Genomic DNA, 20,570 nt, shown 5'->3' on the forward strand with positions numbered 1-20,570 from the left:
ATATTTTCATTCTGTACAGGCTTCCTTTTTTTCACACTGTCAATTAGGTTAGTATTGTGGAGCAACTACAGTGTTGTTGATCCATCCTACGTTTTCTCCTATCACAGCCATTAAACTCTGTAACTGTTTTAATGTCTCCATTGGCCTAATAGTGAAATCCCTGATTGATTTCCTTCCTCCCCGGCAACTGAGTTAGGAAGAACACCTGTATCTTAGTAGTGACTGGGTGTATTTATCCACCATCCAAAGTGTTATTAATACCTTCACCATGCTTAAATGCATGTTCAATGTCTGCTTTTTTATTTTGACCCGTCTACCCGTAGGTGCCCTTCTTTGCGAAGCGTTGGAAAGTAAAAGTTGTCAAAAAAATAGTAAAGTACAGATACCCAATAAAACTACTTAAGTAGTACTTTAAAGAATTTTTACTTAAGTACTGGCCATAACAAATGGGTTGCATACTAATTGACCCTAGACATTTCAACTTTCCGTTTTTGATTAACTTGTAAAAATAAAAAATATAACTATTTCCACATTGACATTATGGGGTATTTTGGATAGGCCAGTGACCAAACTTAAATCAATTCTAAATTCAGGTTGTAAACAACAAAATATGGAAAAAGTCAAAGGGTGTGAGTACTTTCTTAAGGCACTGTAGATGTTCATTGTTTCTTTTGAGAAAAAAAAGATTTACAAAGGAACAGTTTCACCATATTAAAATGAGAGTTCAGTCACGTGGCAGGGTTGACCTTAAAATGAGGGACAGACGTAAATGAATAGCTAATCAGAAAAAAATTATAATCTTCAGAAATCACTTTCAGTCCAGCGGATAGGTGAAATAATTGTTCCATTTTATGTTTGTAATGATTTTACTCCATTTTCTTCTAACAGGAAATCCAAATAAAATGACTGACATGCTTCCCAGACTGCCTGTAATCTTTAAAATGTTCCTTAAGGTATCTTGTAATATTGTACCAAGTTTGACACTTGTACCATAAAGTGGAATGATCTCAAGCATATTTGGTTCTTATCAGCTGGATTATTTGTCAAAGCAACAAAACAAGTAGGGCTTTTACAATGATGGTGAAAACTTGGGGTTAAAATGCATAGTAGAGATGTGAAGAGGAAGGTAGGGTGGGTGAGGTGAGGTGAGGTTGGAAATTCTGATGGCAAAAGAAAAAGGGGAAATACGCACATCCAACCTGTTCAGCTGCTTTCTGATTCAGTACTGAGAGACAGAGTACGTGTGTGTGTGTGTGTGTGTGTGTGTGTGTGTGTGTGTGTGTGTGTGTGTCTGTGTGTGTGTGTGTGTGTGTGTGTGTGTGTGTGTGTGTGTGTGTGTGTGTGTGTGTGTGTGTGTGTGTGTGTGTGTGTGTGTGTGTGTGTGTGTGTGTGTGTGTGTGTGTGTGTGTGTGTGTGTGTGTTTGTGTGTGTGTGAATGCGTGCTTCTCACTAATGTCGCTGTATGGGTTACCGTTGGCAGGATGTTGAGGGGCTGTTTGGGGAGCTCGGGGTGAGTAAAAACATTACACAGAAGATTGTGGTGAGAAGAGGAAAACTAACTACAATTACCCACATCTAAACAGAGTAGAAGGATTCTCAATCGTGTAGTTTAGAAATCATACGATTGAGGTTTGGCCTAGATCAAGACTATCCAACCCTGTTGCTGTAGAGCTACTTTCCTGTAAATTTTTGCTGAAACCCCAATCTAGCGCACCTAATTCGAATAATTATCTGGTTGGTAAATTGAATCAGGTTAGTTAAAACTGAGGTTGGATCAAAACCTACAGTAGGGTAGATGTCCAGGAACAGGGTTAAAGCGCCCTGGCCTAATTAAAAACACACATGTATGCAAGTACAGTTGAAGTTGGAAGTATACATACACTTAGGTTGGAATCATTAAAACTCGTTTTTCAACCACTCCACAAATTTCTTGTTAACAAACTATTGTTTTGGCAAGTCGGTTAGGACATCTACTTTGTGCATGACACAAGTCATTTTCCAACAATTGTTTACAGACAGATTATTTCACTTATAATTCACTGTATCACAATTCCAGTGGGTCATAAGTTTACATACACTAAGTTGACTGTACCTTTAAACAGCTTGGAAAATTCCAGAAAATTATGTCATGGCTTTAGAAGCTTCTGATAGGCTAATTGATATAATTTGAGTCAATTGGAGGTGTACCTGTGGATGTATTTCAAGGCCTACCTTCAAACTCAGTGCCTCTTTGCTTGACATCATGGGAAAATCAAAATAAATCAGCCAAGACCCCAGAAAAAAAATTGTAGACCTCCACAAATCTGGTTCATCCTTGGGAGCAATTTCCAAATGCCTGAAGGTACCACGTTCATCTGTACAAACAATAGTACGCTAGTATAAACACCATGGGACCACGCATAAGTCATACCGCTCAGGAAGGAGACGCGTTCTGTCTCCTAGAGATGAACCTACTTTGGTGCAAAAAGTGCACATCAATCCCAGAACAACAGCAAAGGACCTTGTGAAGATGCTGGAGGAAACAGGTACAAAAGTATCTATATCCACAGTAAAATGAGTCCTATATCGACATAACCTGAAAGGCCGCTCAGCAAGGAAGAAGCCACTGCTCCAAAACCGCCATAAAAAAGCCAGACTACGGTTTGCAACTGCACATGGGGACAAAGATCATACTTTTTGGAGAAATGTCCTCTGGTCTGATGAAACAGAAATAGAACTGTTTGGCCATAATGACCATTGTTATGTTTGGAGGAAAAAGGGGGAGGCTTGCAAGCCGAAGAACACCATCCCAACCGCGAAGCACAGGGGGTGGCAGCATCATGTTGTGGGGGTGCTTTGCTGCAGGAGGGACTGGTGCACTTCACAAAATAGATGGCATCATGGGGCAGGAAAATTATGTGGATATTTATTTATTTTAATTTTATTTCACCTTTATTTAACCAGGTAGGCAAGTTGAGAACAAGTTCTCATTTACAATTGCGACCTGGCCAAGATAAAGCAAAGCAGTTCGACAACATACAACAACACAGAGTTACACATGGAGTAAACAACATACAGTCAATAATACAGTAGGAAAAAAAATAAAAAATAAGACTATATACAATGTGAGCAAATGATGTGAGATAAGGGAGGTAAAAGCAAAAAAATGCCATGGTGGCAAAGTAAATAAAGTATAGCAAGAAAAACACTGGAATGGTAGATTTGTAGTTTGAAGAAAGTTCAAAGTTCAAATATAAATAATATGGTGCAAAGGAGCAAAATAAATAAAATAAATAAATACAGTAGGGGAAGAGGTAGTAGTTTGGGCTAAATTATAGATGGGCTATGTACAGGTGCAGTGATCTGTGAGCTGCTCTGACAGCTGGTGCTTAAAGCTAGTGAGGGAGATAAGTGTTTCCAATTTCAGAGATTTTTGTAGTTCGTTCCAGTCGTTGGCAGCAGAGAACTGGAAGGAGAGACGACCAAAGGAGGAGTTGGCTTTAGGGGTGACCAGAGAGATATACCTGCTGGAGCGCGTGCTACAGGTGGGTGCTGCTATGGTGACCAGTGAGCGGAGATAAGGGGGGACTTTACCTAGCAGGGTCTTGTAGATGACCTGGAGCCAATGTGTTTGGCGACGATTATGAAGTGAAGGCCAGCCAACGAGAGCATACAGATCGCAGTGGTGGGTTGTATATGGGGCTTTGGTGACAAAACGGATGGCACTGTGATAGACTGCATCCAGCTTGTTGAGTAGGGTATTGGAGGCTATTTTGTAAATGACATCGCCGAAGTCGAGGATTGGTAGGATGGTCAGTTTTACGAGGGTATGTTTGGCAGCATGAGTGAAGGATGCTTTGTTGCGAAATAGGAAGCCAATTCTAGATTTCACTTTGGATTGGAGATGATAGATGTGAGTCTGAAAGGAGAGTTTACAGTCTAACCAGACACCTAGGTATTTGTAGTTGTCCACAAATTCTAAGTTAGAACCGTCCAGAGAAGTTATGCTGGATGGGCGGGCAGGTGCAGGCAGCGATCGGTTGAAGAGCATGCATTTAGTTTTACTTGTGTTTAGGAGCAGTTGGAGGCCACGGAAGGAGAGTTGAATGGCATTGAAGCTCGTCTGGAGGGTTGTTAACACAGTGTCCAAAGAAGGGCCAGAAGTATACAGAATGGTGTCGTCTGCGTAGAGGTGGATCAGAGATTCACCAACAGCAAGAGCGACATCATTTATGTATACAGAGAAAAGAGTTGGCCCAAGAATTGAACCCTGTGGTACCCCCATAGAGACTGCCAGAGGTCCAGACAGTAGGCCCTCCGATTTGACACACTGAACTCTGTCAGAGAAGTAGTTGGTGAACCAGGCGACGCAATCGTTTGAGAAACCAAGGCTACTAAGTCTGCCGATGAGGATGTGGTGATTAACAGAGTCAAAAGCTTTGGCCAGGTCAATGAATACGGCAGCACAGTATTGTTTCTTATCGATGGCGGTTACGATGTCGTTTAGGACCTTGAGCGTGGCTGAGGTGCACCCATGACCAGCTCTGAAACCAGATTGCATAGCGGAGAGGGTGCGGTGGGATTCGAAATAGTCGGTAATCTGTTTGTTGACTTGGCTTTCGAAGACCTTAGAAAGGCAGGGTAGGATGGATATAGGTCTGTAGCAATTTGGGTCAAGAGTGTCACCTCCTTTGAAGAGGGGGATGACAGCAGCTGCTTTCCAATCTATGGGAATCTCAGACGACACGAAAGAGAGGTTGAACAGGCTAGTAATAGGGGTTGCAATAATTTCGGCAGATAATTTTAGAAAGAAAGGGTCCAGATTGTCAAGCCCAGCTGATTTGTAGGGGTCCAGATTTTGCAGCTCTTTCAGAACATCAGCTGAATGGATTTGGGAGAAGGAGAAATGGGGGAGGTTTGGACGAGTAGCTGTGGGGGGTGCAGTGCTGTTGAATGCAGTAGGGGTAGTTAGGTGGAAAGCATGGCCAGCCGTAGAAAAATGCTTATTGAAATTCTCAATTATAGTGGGCTTATCGGTGGTGACAGAGTTTCCTATCCTCAGTGCAGTGGGCAGTTGGGAGGAGGTGTTCTTATTCTCCATGGACTTTACAATGTCCCAGAACTTTTTAGAGTTGGAGTTGCACGAAGCAAATTTTTGTTTGAAAAAGCTAGCCTTGGCGTTTCTAACTGCCTGTGTGTATTGGTTTCTAACTTCCCTAAAAAGTTGCATATCGCGGGGGCAGTTCGATGCTAATGCAGAACGCCACAGGATATTTTTGTGTTGGTTAAAGGCAGTCAGGTCTGGGGAGAACCAAGGGCTATATCTGTTCCTGGTTCTAAATTTCTTGAAAGGGACATGCTTATTTAAGATGGAGAGGAAGGCATTTTTAAAATATAACCAAGCATCCTCTACTGACGGGATGAGGTCAATGTCCTTCCAGGATACCAGGGCCAGGTCGATTAGAAAGGCTTGCTCGTTGAAATGTTTCAGGGAGCGTTTGACAGTGATGAGTGGAGGTCGTTTGACCGCTGACCCATTACGGGTGCAGGCAATGAGGCAGTGATCGCTGAGATCTTGGTTGAAAACAGCAGAGGTGTAATTAGAGGGCACATTGGTTAGGATGATATCTATGAGGGTGCCAGAGTTTGCGGCTTTGGGGTTGTACCTGGTGGGTTCATTAATAATTTGTGTGAGATTGAGGGCATCAAGCTTGGATTGTAGAATGGCTGGGGTGTTAAGCATGTCCCAGTTTAGGTCGCCTAGTAGCACGAGCTCTGAAGATAGATGGGGGGCAATCAGTTCACATATGGTTTGAACGGATTGAATAGATCATGGTTTACACTAAATAGCACAAACACAAAGTCAAAATTGGCTATATCATAAAATTGTATAAAAGCAAAAATTTGCTTTTTGGTCTTAATTTAAGGTTAGGGTTAAGCATATGGTTATCAGTGTGGTTAGGGTTAGGTTTAACATCATATTAAACACATAAATAGGAGGGATTTATGACTTTGTGGCTGTGGTAACTAGTGACAAACCTAAATCATTCTAACAATGGTCTGCTGATTCAGTTGCCAGTCATTTTGCCATAGAGGAAGAGGATTTGGGAACAGTGGTTTTGTAATAATGAGAATTAGCCAGTAACTAGTCTCCCTAGGAAGACAGGTTGCCTCCCACATTCCCGCATGAACAATGTTGTGCTGTTGCCATAGGTCCTAGATTAGCCAGTAATGGTAAAAAGTATGGTTACAGTGTGTTCTATCAGACCAGAGGTTAGGGGAAAGTATGGCTGGTTGTGTAACGTGTGTTTCATCACCTCTGTGGAGCGTACTCTTACCACCCAGGGAATTCCACTGACAGGAAAAGTATAGTGCACAGTGTGTGTGTACATGCAGGCCACTACGACATTACACTCCCCCACACCTCTCTCTTATTCCTGTATCGAGGCCAAACCAATGTGGGACTTTCCTTTTCGTCACCAGAGACACGTGTTGTTCATTGTATCTTCAACAATATGGTCTGCTTTTTCCCTTAAAAATATTGAACTTATGGAGAACAGCCTATTGTTTTGGAACTAAAAAGTGAAAAATATTGAGATAATTTATAGAAGTGAAAAGTACACTGAAAGTACTCTACAGTGAAGATGGAGTATCAGTTTCGTTGTCTCAAGTCTCTAAACCATGATTGCAGTTGGGCCTACACGCAAACATGTACACTGACACACAAACACAGAATCGGGGGCAACAAAATGTCCCATGCTCTAAGGGGAAGTTAAGCACTTGATCATGACTCTCAGTTCTATCACATTACACATACAGTGCCTTCAGAAAGTATTCACACACCTTGATAGGAGAAAACTGACGATGGATCAACAACATTGATCTACAATACTAACCTAATTGACAAGAAGAAAGCCTGTACAGAATAACAATACTCCAAAACATGCATCTTGTTTGCAACAAGGCACTAAGTAATACTGCAAAACATGTGGCAAAGCAATTCACCTTCTATCCTGAATATAAAGTGTAACGTTTGGGGCATCTACAATATTACTGAGAACCACTTTCCATATTTTCAAGCACAGCGGTGGCAGCATCATGTTATGGGTATGGTTGCAATCGTTAAGGAGTTTTCAATGATAAAAAATAAACAGAAGGGAGATAAGCACAGGCAAAATCCTAGAAGAAACCTGGTTCCGTCTGCTTTCCACCAGACACTGGGAAATGAATTCACCTTTCAGCAGGACAATAACATAATAAAACACCAAATCTACACTGGAGTTGCTTACCAAGAAGACAGTGAATGTTCCTGAGTGGCCAAGCTACGGTTTTGACTTAAATATACTAAATCTATGGCAAGACCTGGAAATGGTTGTATAGCAATGATGAACAACCAATTTGGCAGAGCTTGAAGAATTTTGAAAATAATAAATCGGCAAACGTTGCACAATCCTGGTGTGGAAAGCTCTTAGAGACTTACCCAGAAAGACCCACAGCTGTAATCGGTGGCAAAGGTGCTTCAACAAAGTATTGAGTCAGGGATGTAAATTAGTGTTTTCATGTTTTCACTTTGTCATTATGGGAAAATTGTGTGTAGATGTGTGAGAGAAGAAAATGTATTTAATCAATTTTAAATTCAGGCTGTAACACAACAACTGTGGAATAAATCAAGGGGTATGAATACTTTCTGAAGGCACTGTAAGAGTCATTGGACAAAGTTTTGTTAAGAGCTCCGATAATCAGCCTGAACTTTAACACGCATCGCTTGCGGTACGGTTTTGGAAGCATAAGGATCTTGTCTTTCATATCAGAGAGAAACAATGTTTTTTTTTTTTTTAAGTTAAATTGATACACACCTTTTATGGGGTTATAGTTAGTATTCCCACACGGTCATATCTCCATGTTACAACGAGTGTTTACGGAAGATGGAGGGACAACCTGTGCTAATTAGCTGACATTTTCAACCTCTCCTTGTCTGAGTCTGTAATACCAACATGTTTCAAGCAGACCACCATAGTCCCTGTGCCCAAGAACACTAAGGTAACCTGCCTAAATGACTACCAACCCGTAGCACTCACGTCTGTAGCCATGAAATGCTTTGAAAGGCTCACATCAGCACCATTATCCCAGAAACCATAGACCCACTCCAATTTGCATACCGCACCAACAGATCCACAGACGATGCAATCTCTATTGCACTTCACACTGCCCTTTCACACCTGGACAAAAGGAACACCTATGTGAGAATGATATTCATTGACTACAGCTCAGCGTTCAACACCATAGTGCCCTCAAAGCTCATCACTAAGCTAAGGACCCTGGGACTAAACACCTCCCTCTGCAACTGGATCCTGGACTTCCTGATGGGCCGCCCGCAGGTGGAAGGGTAGGTAACAACACATCCGCCACGCTGTTCCTCAACACGGGGGCCCCTCAGGGGTGCGTGCTCAGTCCCCTCCTGTACTCCCTGTTCACTCGTGACGGCACGGCCAGGCACAACTTCAACACCATCATTAAGTTTGCCGATGACACAACAGTGGTAGGCCTGATCACTGACAACGATGAGACAGCCTATAGAGAGGAGGTCAGAGACCTGACCATGTGGTGCCAGGACAACAACCTCTCCCGCAACATGATCAAGACAAAGGAGATGATTGTGGACTACAGGAAAAGGAGGACCGAGCATGCCCTAATTCTCATCGACGGGGTTGTAGTGGAGCAGGTTGAGAGCTTCAAGTTCCTTGGCGTCCACATCACCAACAAACAAACAAACAACAAGCACAACAAAACCTATTCCCTCTCAGGAGACTGAAAAGATTTGGCATGGGTCCTCAGATCCTCAAAAGGTTTTACAGCTGCACCATCGAGAGCATACTGATGGGTTGCATCACTGCCTGGTTTGGCAACTGCTCGGCCTCCGACCGCAAGGCACTAAAGAGGGTAGTGCGTACGGCTCAGTACATCACCGGGCCAAGCTTCCTGCCATCCAGGACCTCTATACCAGGCGGTGTCAGAGGAAGGCCATAAAAATGGCCAAAGACTCCAGCCACCTTAGTCATAGACTGTTCTCTCTGCTACCGCACGGCAAGCGGTATCGGAGCGCCAAGTCTAGGTCCAAGAGGCTTCTAAACAGCTTCTATCTCCAAGCCATAAGACTCCTGAACAGCTAATCAAATGGCTACCCAGACTGTTTGCATTGCCCCCCCCCCCTCTTCTACGCTGCTGCTACTCTCTGTTATTATCTATGCATAGTCCCTTTAATAACTCTTCCTACATATACATATTACCACGACATCGGTGCCCCCGCACATTGACTATTTACCGGTACCCCCTGTATAAAGCCCCGCTATTGGTATTTACTGCTGCTCTTTAATTATTTGTATGCTTATCTCTTACTTTTTTTGTTGGTATTTTCCTTAAAACTGTATTGATGGTTAAGGGTTTGTAAGCACTTCACTGTAAGGTCTACAACTGTTGATTTGTAGCAAAATGCTTGTGCTTCTAGCTCCGACAGTGCAGTAATATCTAACAAGTAATATCTAACAAATTACACAACATATACCCAAAACACACAAATCTAAATAGGAATGAATTAAGACTACCGTAAATTCCGGACTATAAGCCGCAACTTTTTTCCCAGGCTTTGAACCTCGCGGCTTAAACAATGACGCGGCTAATATATGGATTTTTCCCGCTTTCAATTAAAAAAATTAAAAAAAACACATTCTGTGACGTGCTCAGTTTTTTGGCGGCATGAAGCTTTCATTAGACCAATGAAATTGCCGAACGGGTTAAGGTCAAACAACTTTTTTGTTTACTGTTTAGATTAAATCGAGCGCTCTCAAACTTCCCATCATTCTGATTACGGTTGTCATTTTGTCACCCTCATCATGGCAAAGACACGGAGAAATGCATATGATGCAGCTTTCAAGTTGAAGGCGATTGATCTGGCTGTTGGAAAAGGAAATAAAGCTGCTGCACGGGAGCTTGGTCTTAATGAGTCGATGATAAGACGTTGGAAACAGCAGCGTAAGGAATTGACTCAGTGCAAAAAGACAACTAAAGCTTACGGCTAATTATTATTTTTTTGTTACAAGCCGTGTTTCGTTAAAGCCTATTTATTTTTGTTACAAGCCGTGTTTCGTTAAAGCCAATTTATTTTTGTTACAAGCCGTGTTTCGTTAAAGCCTGTGTAAAGTTCATTTGTTTCAATGTACCGGTAGGCACCTGCGGCTTATAGACATTTATGTTCAAAATAATATTTTTTTTTAAATTCAGTGGGTGCAGCTTATATTCAGGTGCGCTTAATAGTCCGGAAATTATGGTATATACATATGGAGGAGCGATGTCAGAGCGGAACGGACTAAGACACAGTAGAATAGTATAGAAAACAGGATATACATATGAGATGAGTAATGCAAGATATGTAAACATTAAGTGAATGAGATACAGTAGAATAGTGTAGAAAACAGTATATACATATGAGATGAGTAATTCCAGATATGTAAACATTATTAAAGTTGTTGGTGTTCCATTCCTTAAAGTGGCCAGTGATTTCTCGTCTATACCAATAGGCAGCAGCCTCTAATGTGCTAGTGATGGCTGTTTAACAGTCTGATGGCCTTGAGATAGAAGCTGTTTTTCAGTCTCTCTGTCCCAGCTTTGATGCACCTGTACAGACCTTGCTTCTGGATGATAGCGGGGTGAACAGGCAGTGGCTCGGATGGTTGATGTCCTTGATGATCTTTTTGGCCTTCCTGTGACATCTGGTGCTGTAGGTGTCCTGGAGAGTGGGTAGTTTGTCCCCGGTAATGCGTTGGGCAGACCGCACCACCCTCTGGAGAGCCTTGTGGTTGCGGGCGGTGCAGTTGCCATACCAGGCGGTGATACAGCCCAACAGGATGCGCTCAATTGTGCATCTGTAAAGGTTTGGGAGGGTTTTAGGTGACAAGGTGACAAGAGCTTGGCTCTGTTGCGGCTTCTTCACCACACTGTCTGTACAGGTGGTCCATTTCAGTATGTCAGTGATGTGTACGCAAAGGAACTTGAAGCTTTCCACCTCCTCCACTACGGTCCCGTCGATGTAGATGGGGAGGTGTACCCTCGGCTGTTTCGTGAAGTCCACGATCATCACCTTTATTTTGTTGACGTTGAGTGAGGTTGTTTTCCAGGCACAGCACTCTCAGAGCCCTCACCTCCTACCTGTAGGCTGTCTCGTCATCGTTGGTAATCAAACCTACTACTGTTGTGTCGTCTGCAACTTGATGATTGAGTTGGAGGCATGCTTGGCCACGGAGTAATGGGTGAACAGGGAGTACAGGAGGGGGCTGAGCACGCACCCTTGTGTTAAGGATCAGCGGAGTGCAGGTGTTGTTTCCTACCTTCAACACCTAGGGGGCGGCCCGTCAGGAAGTCCAGGACCAAGTTGCACAGGGCGGGGTTCAGACCCAGGGCCTCAAGCTTAATGATGAGCTTGGAGGGTAATATGGTGTTGAATACTGAGCTATAGTCAATAAACAGCATTTTTACATAGGTATTCCTCTTGTCCAGATGGGATAGGGCAGTGTGCAGAGTGATGGCGATTGCATCATCTGTGGATCTATTGGGGCGGTAAGCAAATTGGAGTGGGTCTAAGGTGGAAGGTAAGGCAGAGGTGATATGATCATTGACTAGTCTCTCAATCCACTTCATGATGACAGAGGTGAGTGCTACTGTGGCGGAGGAATCAGAATTAGTTGGGTAACATAGATAATTAAGATGTTTTATTTGCATAATATGCTTATGTGAGATACTTGTCATTAGAATGTATCCCTTTGGATACATGAATGTTGGCAGTTGCACTTTTCCCTCAGCTGGGGCTCAGTCACTTGGGGCCCAGAGAGGGGAGAGGTCAGACTTGTCTTTCACATGTCCCTGGTGCTATGCAGAATATCAGAAAGGGAAGAGGACAGAATGGAACATTATCTACATATGTGTGTGTGTTTTACTGAGGATGGGCCTCTATGAGATAGCACTGACAGACGAGATTTACGATGTCTTTGGGTAATAACGCCTAAAGAGCATTCCAGATAACATGGAGCTAATGGTTCTGTTCTATACCTTACCAGGGTGAGACGGTTCCAGTTTGGAGTAGGAGGACCAGACACTGGTCTATACAATGAAACTTGTTGACACAGCAGTTGCTGTCTGCTATGTTTTATAGATATCTTTCATACAAAACTTAACCTTGTGACCCATTCTATGTATCTGTGGTTTGTCATGTACGTTGAGAGGGGTGTATCTTGGCTATAAAAGATCTTTGTACTTTTGTGTAATCACTTTCAATGGTTCATTAGAGATAGCGCATCATTGAAAGTCAAAGTGCTTTTGCAAAGCTCTTATTATTAAAGATGTAGTTTAAGTATAACTCTGACTGGTGTGTGAAGTGTGTAACTCTCCTCATTTGGTAATGCAGAAATTAGCCACCACACTACGTGGCAATTGTCATTAAGTTCAATTACCTTTGCCTTCTTGGGTACAGGAACAATGGTGGCCATCTTGAAGCATGTGGGGACAGCAGACTGGGATAGGGAGGGATTGAATATGTCTGTAAACACACCAGCCAGCTGATCTGCGCATGTTCTGAGGACGCGGCTAGGGATGCCGTCTGGGCCGGCAGCCTTGCGAGGGTTAACACGTTTAAATGTTTTACTCACGTCGGCCACGGAGAAGGGGAGCACACAGTCCTTGGTAGCAGGCCATGTCGGTGGCACTGTGTTATCCTCAAAGTGGGCGAAGAAAGTGTTTAGCCTGTCCGGATGCAAGGCGTTGGTCTCGGCAACGTGGCTGATTTTCCTTTTGTAGTCCATGATTGACTGTAGTCCCTGCCACTTACGTCTCGCGTCTGAGCCGTTGAATTGAGACTCCACTTTATCTCTATACTGACGTTTAGCTTTTTGATTGCCTTGCAGAGTAAATAACTACACTGTTTATATTCTGCCATATTTCCAGTCGCCTTGCCATGGTTAAATGAGGTGGTTTTCGCTTTCAGTTTCGCGGGTTACTTTTCCATTGTTCCTGTTATAGTGTGGACACTATATAAATAATGACATGTTTATTATTGGTATTGACCGTGACCTTTCCCTTTTGATGATGTCATCACTAAGAGTGAGTTCTGTGCAATGTGATTCTACCACCGGTTGAGTGGGCTATATAGTTCTGCTATATTTGTACCGTTTGTACCTGGCTGTACACCTTTAGGTTTGGGTTGAAAGTAAAGGAAAGTAATATCGAAATGCGTGTGGGCATTCCTTGTCAAGTTACTACAGTCCCTCAACTGCAGTGTATGATAGAACATGTTATATCTTTGAGTCTATACTTTTATGCAATGTAAAAAACACATACTTGCTGAACAGGCAGTGAAGTTATGTCACACTCCAGGTTTTTCAATCTCTACTTCCTGTTGTCCAGCAATGTTGTAACTTCTTTTTTCAGACAACGTGGTGCTCAATCTGCACGAAAGATCAATCATGGTTTTCAGATTGATTTCCATACAGTGTTTCCCATGACATAAGTATTCACACCCCTTGACTTTTCCCACATTGTGTTGTGTTACAAAGTGCGATTAAAATGGATTTAATTGTAATTTTTGGTCAACAATCTGTAATGTCAAAGTGGAAGAAAAATTCTAACATTTATAAAAACAATTGGAAAAATAAAACACCAATATATCTTGATTAGATAAGTATTCAACTCCCTGAGACAATACATGTCAGAAACACAGCGATTACAGCTGTGAGTCTTTTTGGGTAAGTCTCTAAGAGATTTGCACAGCTGTATTGTACAATATTTGCCCATTGTAATTTTTTTTAATTCTTCAAGCTCTGTCAAGTTGGTTGTTGATCATTACTAGACAGCCATTTTCAAGTATTGCCATAGATTTTCAAGACGATTTAAGTCAAAACTGTAACTAAGCCACTCAGGAACATTCAATGTTGTTTTGGTAAGCAACGCCAGTGTAGATTTGGTCTTGTGTTTTAAGTTATTGTCATGCTGAAAGGTTAATTCGTCTCCCAGTGTCTGTTGGAAAGAAGTCTGAACCAGGTTTTCCTTTAGGATATTTCCTGTTGTCACACCCTGATCTGTTTCACCTGTCTTGTGCTTGTCTCCACCCCTCACCAGGTGTCTCCCATTTGTCCCCATTATCCCCTGTGTATTTATACCAGTGTTTTCTGTTTGTCTGTTGATGTTCGTCTTGTCAAGTCTTATACCAGCCTGTTTTCCCGTTTATTCAAGTCTTTCTAGGCTTACCGGTTCTGACCATTCTGCCTGCCCTGAGCCTGCCTGCTGTTCTGTGCCTCATTGACACTGCCATGGATTACTGACCTCTGCCTGCCCTGTCTGCTTGTATAATAAATGTTATGAGAACTGTGCTATGCGCCTCCTGAGTCGTGGTAGTACGAACTGGCCATGACTGACCCAGCAGACTCGGACCAGCTCTGCAACCCTGACTCCTCACAAGGAGCGACCATTAGAAGACACGAGGAGTTGCTACAGAACCTTATGAAAGGATTCCACACCGTGGCAGTACACCATGACCAAACCTTCCACACCTTACTGGAGCAATTCTGGGAGCTACCTAACAGGCAGCAAGCCACAACAGTGCCCGCCCAGACTCTCTGTAACCCCGCTACTAGTGGTGCTTATCTCCTTCCTACCCCAGCTCTCCGAGAACTCCACTTACCACCTCCGGAGCGCTACACTGGGGATTCTGAAACATGTCAGGCGTTTCTCTCCCAGTGTTCCCTCATCTTTGAGCTGCAGCCCTCTTCGTTTCCTTCGGATTGCTCATCTTATAACGCTGATGTCTGGGAGGGCACTCGCCTGGCCTACGGAGGTGTGGGACCAACAAATCGCTGTGTGCCACAATCTGGAGGCGTTTGTGGCGGAGGTAAGGAAGGTGTTCGATTCTCCGATGTCCAGGAGAGAGGTGGCTCAGAAGCTACTGCACTGCGTCAGGATTCCCGTAGTGTGGCTGACTACGCGGTAGTAGTCAGATTCTCATTACAATCCACAGACCAGCAAATATTCTTTACATCTTCTACAAAGAATCACTACAAAACTTATTGTATGACCTCTTACACAATATACGAGGCCCAGCTTTTGGAACTTTGGTTTTCCTAGATATGGCTGCTATATTATGATCACTACATCCGATGGATTTTGATACTTCTTTAGAGCAGATTTCTGCAGCATTTATAAACATTTAATCAATACATGTGGTTGTTTTCATTCCTGTGACGTTTGTAAATACCCTGGCAGGTTGACTGATAAGCTGAACCAGGTTGCAGGCACTGGTTACAGTTTGAAGCCTTTCTTGAGTGGGCAGCTTGATAAAAGTCAATATTTAAGTCACCCAGAAAATATACTTCTCTGTTGAGATCACATACAGTGGGGGGAAAAAAAGTATTTGATCCCCTGCTGATTTTGTATGTTTGCCCACTTACAAAGAAATGATCAGTCTATAATTTTAATGGTAGGTTTATTTGAACAGTGAGAGACAGAATAACAACAAACATATCCAGAAAAATGCATGTCAAAAATGTTATAAAATGATTTGCATTTTAACGACAAATCTGTTGTTCTGCCCCTGAACAAGGCAGTTAACCCACTGTTCCTAGGCCGTCATTGAAAATAAGAATTTGTTCTTAACTGACTTGCCTAGTTAAAAAATTATGTAAGTGAATTTTAGAGATAGTCAGTATATGAATGTTATCTGTTACTAAGACATTAACGATTTCATGAACCTTGTTTCTTAGTCTACATACAGTGCCTTTGGAAAGTATTCAGACCCCTTGTTTTTTCCACACTTTGATATTATTATTCTAAAATGGATTAAATAAATACAAATCCTCAGCAATCTACACACAATACCCCATAATAAAAGTGAAAACAGGTTTATATAATGTTTTGCAAATTCATAAAACTGTAATACCTTATTTACATAAGTATTCAGACCCTTTGCTATTCAACTCGAAATTGAGATCAGGTACATCCTGTTTCCATTGTTCATCCTTGGAGTACACCTGTGGTAAATTAAATTGATTGCAGATGATTTGGAAAGGCACACACACCTTTCCAATGTCAGAGCAAAAACCAAGCCATGAGGTTGAAGGAAATGTCCCTAGAGCTCAGAGACAGGATTGTGCCGATGCACAGATCTGGGGAAGGGTACCAAAACATTTCTGCAGCATTGAAGGTCCCCAAGAACACAGTGGCCTCCATCATTCTTAAATGGGTGAAGTTTGGAACCACCAAGACTCTGGCCAAACTGAGCAGTTGGGGGAGAAGGGCCTTGGTCAGAGAGGTGGCATAGAACCTGATGGTCACTCTGACAGAGCTCCAGAGTTCCTCTGTGGAGATGGGAAAACCTTCCAGAAGGACAACCATCTCTGCAGCACTCAACCAAACAGGCCTTTATGGTAGAGTGGCCAGATGGAAGTCACTCCTCATGCCAACGGTCAAGCATGGTGGTAGTAGTGTGATGGCTTGGGGATGTTTTGCTGCCTCAGGACCTGGATGACTTGCCATCATTGAAGGAGCCATAAATTCTGCTCTGTATCAGAGAATTCTACAGGAGAATGTAAGGCCATCCCTTCATGATCTGAAGCGAAAGCGCAGCTGGGTCAAGCAGCAAGGCAATGATCCAAAACATACAAGCAAGTCTACATCAGAATGGCTGAAAAGCAAAAAAAAATCTAGATTTGGAATGGTCCAGACCTAAATCCAATTGAGATTTTGTGAACTGAAACGAGCAGTTTGTACTCCAAAACCCCACAAATGTTTCAGTTCTGGAATTCCTCCACAGTGATGTGAGACTGATCAACAACTACAGAAAGCGTTTGGTTGCAGACAGTCTTTGCAGCTAAAGGTGGCACAACCAGTTAACAAATGTAAGGGGGCAATTGGGTGTTTTTCACACAGGGGCATTGGGTGTTGCATAAGTTTGTTTATTAAATAAATGAAATAAGTATCAGATGTGTTATTTGTTCACTCAGGTTCACTTGAACTAATATTGGGTTTTGGTTGAAGATCTGTTAACATTTAGTCAAAATGTATGCAAAAATAGAGAAAATCAGAAAAGGGGGCAAACACTTTCACAGCACTGCATATGTGATGTTATTAGTCTATAATGTTGATGTTTGTCTAAGGCTGCATCTTTTTTGCACTAATCTGATGTGAAAACATCTGTGATTGGTCAAAAGACCAATTAGTGGAAAAAATGATCAGAATTGTGCCGCCTATGTAAACGCAGCCTGTGTGTGGCCAGATGTTACCTCACCAACTGCTCTCGCAGGTGCGGCATGCTTTTGGCTCCCTCTAGTGTCAACCAGATGTAGGCTACCATACCAAAGACCGCTCTCAGAATAATAATAATAATAATGCACCATAGAGTCCAGAGACATAATTAAGGTTAGAATTGACTGATCTAACATCAGTGGCTGCACACTATCTATAACCCTCAAACTCAACTCTGGACCTCAAAGCCAGTCGTACAGTTACATTTTTTTTTACTTCCCTCTAAATCAGTCCCTGGGACACCAGGCAGATGCAATGAATTGTATTTATTTATTTAACGAGGTAAGTCAGTTAAGAACAAATTCTTATTTACAATGATAACCCACTGTTCCCCAGTGGGCCAACTGCCTTGTTCAGGGGCAGAATGATAGATTTTGACCTTGTCAGCTCAGGGATTCAATCCAGCAACCTTTCGGTTACTGGCCCAACGCTCTAACCACTAGGCTACCTGCCGCCCCGGTAGAACAAAACAGCCTCTGGACCTCATAGGGTAAGAGTTGAATACCCCTGATCTATAACATCAATGTTAGTTAGTTGAACCAAACAGTCTATACACAGTATTGTGAGTATGTGGATGATGCACTATGGGCCAAGTGTTCAGAGGAATATGTCTAACATATGAGCAACTCCGAAACTTGTATGCAGCTGCCTTCAAAGAAATAAGGGTGGAAAACTAGTGAAGGTCTGTTCACACTGTTCACAGGAGAAGCTGCAAAAACATTACAGAAGAAAGGAAGCCATTCCATTGGACATTGTCCGCATACGGTTGCAATGTGCAAGTGCAACTAAACCAAAGGCTTCCTTTCTGGTGTAGCGTTTTTGCTACAAGCAGTGTGAACAGACCCTGATAAATGTGGCATGCTTCCCAACCGAGCCAGTCCGGAACAGTTTGTGCATATGTTATGATGACATTTTTGTTCGTTTTGGTGTTCAGCACAGGACATTATTCCTCAAGTTCAGCCAAAGTTCAGGAGCTGAAGTCTACGCCCCTTCATCCTTTGTCGATTCAGCCCAAAACTCAGTGTGAATTCAACATGGCGAACGACAACTTCAAGCATATCCTGATCGAGGAGGTACAAAAGTACCTTTACCAGTACGATTCTAGCCATGCATTATATAAAGAGCAGCATGTAAATGCCAATTCATGGAGGGATATCGCGGAGATGCTGGAGTCCGACACAACCCCTTGTTCAAAAAAGTGGGGTAGGGTTCGCAACAAGTTCATCAAGGCAAAGAAAATAAACAAGGGCCACAGTCGAAAGGCTACTCCCAAAATGTTGCTGCTGGCTTGTACGACACGTGAAGCATGGGAAGGATGAGGTATGTTGTTGTATTTTCTATTATGGTCGACGAAAAGAGTAGCCATGTTTTGCCAACAATAGCTAGCGCTAGCTACTTGGTTGGCTAGTGGCTAGCTAGCCTAGCAGCATACTCCTGCAGAGAAAGCAAGACAACCAACTAAACTAAAAGATCTTTACAACTTTTCATCATACATAATTTTGTCAGAGAAAGAAAATCATAAGCTTCCCACATTGGTAACACCAAAGTCCACGTTTGGTAGCAAGGTCCAGCTAGTCAAAATGTTCTAAACGTCTGAGCAGAGTGAAGTAGCTAGGCTAGGCCAGGCCTAATCAACTCTGCTCAATCGTTTGCAACATTATATAGCCCATTGTAGTCTCGGTTAATGATATTTGAGGACATTCATTGATTGTTTTGGATGGTTTGGATATGTGTACTAACCCTCTACTTTGATTTTTCAAGGCACAAACACCAGTGAATGGAAACAGCACCTGGTTTCGTTGTACCAGAACTGACTGGTCATCAGGCCCTCAGCCCATCTCCCGCACTGAGCTGCAGGGAAGAAATAGAAACAATCTCCATGCAGGACCTGGGAAGCTCTATCCTGGGCACACCAATATCTACTCCACTGGCTTGCTCTTCATTGATCCTACAGAGCAGCAGGGGTGTGAGAAGAGGGGAGAAAAGAGTTGCAGACTCAGCCCTTGACACGTCACTCGCAAAGACATGCAAATGATTGAAGAAATGTCAAGATCTGGTTAACGTCATGCACCGAGCCACCAGCTTGTACCAGAGGTAAATAAATACAAATAATTTCAGACTCTGTTACTCTGATCCTCTTTCCTGTTGTCATTTTTCCTCCTCTCCTCATCATGAACACTGCTCTCCAGACACTCCTAACTCCCCCCCACTTCTCGCCACCTAAACCCTAAATGAGGGAGTAAAACTGGTTTCTAAATAAGAAACAAATCAGGTAGAGGCGGCTGGTGAGAGGAGGACATTATCAAACATATGGAAACCACACATTTGACTCCGTTCCATTGATTCCCTTCCAGCAATTACAATGAGCCCATCTTCCTATAGCTCCTCCCACCAGCCTCTTCTGAAATCAGGGTAAAAAAAAGACAAAGACAGATGTATACCAGGTCTGGGTTTATTACTAAGAAACAGCAGATATTGAAAGATTTCAATGCAATGTTCCCTGCAGCCACAACTCAGCATTCCAGAGAAAAATTGGGAAAGAATCTATACAAACAAAACCTGGAGAGAAAGTAGACCTGGTCTGGCCTTTATCATTATGGTAACAGTATTATACATATGTACCTGAAAACTGAGAATAAAACTACAAGCTTAAAATCTACATCCTTGATTCATATTATTTCGATAAGTATGTATATAATATACAGTTCTCTACATCATCAACAAACAAAATAATTATCCAGATCAGTATAAGTAGCACAAGTAATGATTACCTTTTTTACAATATACATTCAGTCTTTGATACAATATGAATGGACTTGATACAACAAAATATTGTTGAAACAGCTTAACTTGTTGAATCAAATGGTGAATCACTTAATTAGCATATGTACGTAATTACAGTGCCTTAGGAAAGTGTTCAGACCCCCTGATTTTTTCCACATGTTGTTACAGCCTTATTCTAAAATGTATTAAATAGTTTACCCTCCTCATTCTACACACAATACTCCATAATGACAAAGCAAAAACAGACATTTTTGCTAATTTATTAAAAATAAAAATATTTACATAAGTATTCAGACCCTTTACTCAGTACTTTGTTGAAGCACATTTGGCAGTGATTACATCGAATCTTCTTGGGTATGACACTACAAGCTTATATCTTGGGAGTTTTTCCCCATTCTTCTCTGCAGGTTCTGTCAGGTTGGATGGGGAGCATTGCTGCACAGCTATTTTCAGGTCTCTCCAGAGATGTT

At 42.4% G+C, this 20,570-nt stretch overlaps 1 long non-coding RNA gene across 1 annotated transcript; it reads left to right on the forward strand.

The window, feature by feature from the left end:
• Positions 1–18,342: 18,342 nt before the first annotated feature.
• LOC115203801 (uncharacterized) lies at positions 18,343–20,041 on the forward strand. The gene is made up of 2 exons (XR_003880255.1): positions 18,343–18,636; positions 19,078–20,041. It is a non-coding gene; the product is annotated as an uncharacterized LOC115203801 (long non-coding RNA).
• The last annotated feature ends 529 nt before the right edge of the window (positions 20,042–20,570 follow it).

Source organism: Salmo trutta, chromosome 12, assembly GCF_901001165.1.
Source record: "Salmo trutta chromosome 12, fSalTru1.1, whole genome shotgun sequence".
Classification (NCBI taxonomy): Eukaryota; Metazoa; Chordata; class Actinopteri; order Salmoniformes; family Salmonidae; genus Salmo; species Salmo trutta.